Raw genomic sequence first — 4,351 nt, 5'->3', positions numbered from 1 at the left:
TATGAGGAAAAATAGTTGGTTCACCACAGTTTTAAATTCCCCATATGCATTTAACCTGCCAGATCAGTATGAAATTTTAGAAAAGATAGTAACTTCTTTTAATTTAAAAGGAAAAAGGGTGGAAGAACTGAAAAAATAGTAAAGGGATTTTAAATAAAATTAAAGAAGAAAAGATTATGGCCCCCATAAGTAATTTTAATGAGAATAAGTGTAAAAAAAATATGGAGAGATGTAAGTGCTAACTATCTTTTTAATCAACAGAAGGACTTGGCCTGGAGTTGTGCGCACGGGTGTCTTCCATGCCGGGCATTCCAGTTCCGAAGAGGATTGACTAACACCGCTGTATGCCCAAGAGGAGGATGTGGAGAAGACGAAACAGTGTCCCATTTGTTCTGGTATTGTTTTATTTCCCAGCGAATTTGGACAAAGATGCTGCCCCTGATGAGAAGGATTACAGGACTGTCAACCTTATCCCTGGAGGGTGTTTTATACGGAGAACTGGAATGCCCAACGAACATTCAAAGACTGATGGCATGGAAGATTATCAACTGCGGATATTTATGTTGTATTTTAAGATCTTTGTGCAATATAATCTGTTTGTAATATAAGCTTTTAAAAAAATATACCCCTTTGGGGTAGTCAACTTAATTTTTTTCCGTACGATTCACTTGCTGGATAAGAAAAAAATCTGTTCTTATCAGTTTAATATCTGATACGTCCCCTATCTGGGGACCATATATTAAATTGATTTTTCGAACAGGGAGATGGAAAAAGAGCTTGCTCTGTCCACTCCACGCATTGACCTGGTATTGCAGTACCTCCAGGATCGGTGCAACCCTTCTAATCCAGTATGAAAAAACAGAATGAAATAGATTGATTGCAAGCATCCTTCCAGCAAGCAAGTGGAAAGTTGCGTGTGTCCTGACTCAGGAGTCTGCACTTCAGCTTCTCCTACTCTCTCTGCCCAGTCAGTGCTGTGCTGCTTTCTGCGTACCTGCTAGAGATGTCGCGAACATAAATATTTGTCGCGAATTTCTGCAAATGTTCGCGAACGGGCGAACCGCCATAGACTTCAATAGGCAGGCGAATTTTAAAACCCACAGGGACTCTTTCTAGCCACAATAGTGATGGAAAAGTTGTTTCAAGGGGACTAACACCTGGACTGTGGCATGCCGGAGGGGGATCCATGGCAAAACTCCCATGGAAAATTACAGAGTTGACGCAGAGTTGGATTTTAATCCATAAAGGGCATAAATCACCTAACAGTCCAAATTTTTTTTGAACAACATGGTTTAAAACATCCAGTGTGTGTATACGATCAGGTATGATGTTGTATCGATCAGGTAGTGTAAGGGTTACGCCCGCTTTACAGACATTGACAGACCAAACTCCCCTTTTAATGCACCGCAAATAGTCCATTTGCCCAACCGCAAACTTCCCATTTGCACAAGGTTGGATACAAAGCTAGCCATGTCCCGATGATGTCATTGAAGGTTTCTTCCTCCACCCAGCCACGTACAACAACAAGGGTCCCCGAAAGGTGAATTGAATAGATTTTTTGAACAAGGAGATGGTTAAAAAAACGCTGGCTCCCTCCCCTTTGTTTGAATCCACGCCACGGTCACTGCGTCTGCGCCGTGCAATTTACTGTCACACTCATGAGTGGTATTTTCTGTAGTACTATTCTCATCAGTTTAATCCCTGTTACGTCCCCAATCTGGGGTCCATTTATTAAATTGATTTTTCGAACGGAAGGATGGTTAAAAAAATGCTGGCTCCCTCCCCTTTGTTTAAATCCATGCCACGATCACTGCGTCTGCGCCGTGCAATTTACTGTCACACCCGTGAGTGGTATTTTCTGTAGTACTATTCTCCTCAGTTTAATCCCTGTTATGTACCATATCAGGGTGGGATTGCCTTTTGTGAAAAAAATTTTAGGCCGGGTACCTTCCACTGTGGTGTCCCAATAGCGACAAATTTTTTGAAGGCCTCAGACTCCACCAGCTGTTATGGTAAAAGCTGGCGGGCTAAGAGTTCCGTCAAGCCAGCTGTCGACTTTGTGACATTGGCTTCCTACGCTCAAACATTTCCTTTACAGACACCTGACTGTGGGCAGGTGAGAGGCGGAGTGGCGGGTAGTTAAGAGGGGGCAAGGAGGACAGCAGTGGTTGACGTGGCTGAAGATGCTGGACCAAGAGGAGGATGGTGGCTTTGAGCTTGTGTGCTGCTTCTACTCGTCATCATGTGTTGATCCCATAGGCGTGATGTGCGATCATGTGCCTTCGCAAAGCAGTTGTACCTAGGTGGGTGTTGGATTTCCCACGACTCAGTTTCTTTTGGCACAGGTTGCAAATGGCATCGCTGTTGTCAGAGGCAGACACGCAAAAAAAATGCAACACTGCTGAGCTTTGCAATGACGGCATTCTGGTGGTGGCAACAGCATGTGTTGATTGGCGTGCCGTCTGGCTGACCCCGGGTGCCGATACATGCTGTCTGACTGTGCCACTAGCTCCTTGCGATGACCTCCCCCTGCTTCCAACTCGTCTCCTCCTTCTCTCTGTCTCCCCTTCTGAACTTTCCCCCTCTTCTTCTTCTCTTCGAGCAGGCACCCACGGACACATCGTCATCATCAACCACTTCACTTGTATCTGACACCTCAGCAAAGGAAGCAGCAGCGGGTACAACATCATCATCATCATCATCATCATCACACTGTACGCCCATGTGTGTAATGCTGCCTGACTGAGACATATCCCTGTTATCTCCATCCTCTGGCAATAATGGTTGCGCATCACTAATTTCATCCAACTGATGTGTAAATAACTCCTCTGAGGGATCAAGTGAAGCGGCTGTGGTGGTAGTGGTGGTGGTGGCGGCGGGCGGGAGAGTGGTAACTTGAGAGCAGGTGACCAAAGCTGAGCTGGAGGAGGATGGTGCGTCAAGGTTCTTAGCGGAAGCTGTTGAAGATTGGGTGTCCTGTGTAAGCCAGTCAACTATTTTCTCAAATTTTTTTGGGTTCAGGGTACGTGGCCTCTGAACACTGGGCATTATTCCAGGGCCAGTGGATATCACAGCACCACGAGCACGACGGCCCCTGCGGCGTGGCCTGCCTCTGCCTGTCAATTTTTATTAGATAAGTGTTACTATGAATGCAAGGTACTGTGCCACCCTATATAAGTGGTGGGCAGTGGGCACAGTACAGTCTGTGTGGGCCTGACACACACTGGCTTGCAACTGTGATTATATCACAGAAAAAGATTAAATATAATTTTTTTTTATCTGCGAGGTATTTGTGAGTGAGTGACACCCTGTAACGGTATGAGTGGAGGCCTAGCCAGTGGCCACAATACAGTCTGTGTGGGCCTGACACACACGGGCTTGCAAATGTGATTATATCACAGAAAAATATTAAATAAATTTTTTTTTATCTGAAAGGTATTTGAGTGAGTGACACCCTGTAACGGTATGAGTGGAGGCCTAGGCAGTGGCCACAATACAGTCTGTGTGGGCCTGACACACACTGGCTTGCAACTGTGATTATATCACAGAAAAATATTAAATATAATTTTTTTTTATCTGCGAGGTATTTTCTGTCACACCCTGTATGAATGGTGTGCACACAGTACTGTCTGTGACTGAGCCTGCAGCCTCTCACACACGGGCAGGCAACTGCAATATATATATATATAATTTTTTTTTTTTAAAAGCAGACTGATGTACCAACCCTGAAAAGGGCTTTTTGGGGTGCTGTCAGGATGCTGTCCTTACAGCAGATGAGTCTGTGGACACAGAACACTACCCTAGCTAACGCTTTCCCTATTGAATCAGCAGCAGCAGCAGCACTGTCCCTCCTCTCACTGAGAATGCAGCTTCCGAATGAATCTAAAATGGATGCTGTCCAGGAGGTGGGAGGGAGAGTCTGCTGCTGATTGGCTGGAATGTGTCTGCTGACTGTGAGGTACAGGGTCAAAGTTTACTCAATGATGATGTATAGGGGGCGGACCGAACATCGCAGCAAACTATTCGGGCCATCTCTAGTACCTGCATCTAGTCTGTCAATCTCCTAATTGTATCAGCTGTTGGTTAGCACCAAGCAACCCAGCCAGCCAGTCTCCTCACACCCCAAATCCAATTAGACTGATGGGTTAGTTGTATTATCACCTGAATGAAGTGTTTGGACCTCCACGCACCTTACCTTGGGTTTGATTTGGGCCTGTTGTGCACACCTGGGATGCTGAGTTGTCCCTGGGAATTGACCCTTTTGTAGCAAGTTGGCTGGATGTAACCATTTTCCTTTTCCAGTGCTTTATTAATTGAGTAAAGTTTGCCTGTGTCTCCCTCTTGTGGATCT

The 4,351-nt window shown here is 45.4% G+C and overlaps 1 non-coding gene across 1 annotated transcript; it reads left to right on the top strand.

Annotated features, from left to right (window-relative positions):
* The first annotated feature begins 647 nt into the window (after positions 1–647).
* Positions 648–840, top strand: LOC121006374. The gene has a single exon (XR_005780227.1). It is a non-coding gene; the product is annotated as a U2 spliceosomal RNA (small nuclear RNA).
* The last annotated feature ends 3,511 nt before the right edge of the window (positions 841–4,351 follow it).

The sequence above is a fragment of the Bufo bufo genome, chromosome 6, assembly GCF_905171765.1.
Source record: "Bufo bufo chromosome 6, aBufBuf1.1, whole genome shotgun sequence".
Lineage (NCBI taxonomy): Eukaryota > Metazoa > Chordata > Amphibia > Anura > Bufonidae > Bufo > Bufo bufo.
Note: the sequence above shows the minus strand (reverse complement) of the source record. Positions and strands in the feature narration are given on the sequence as shown.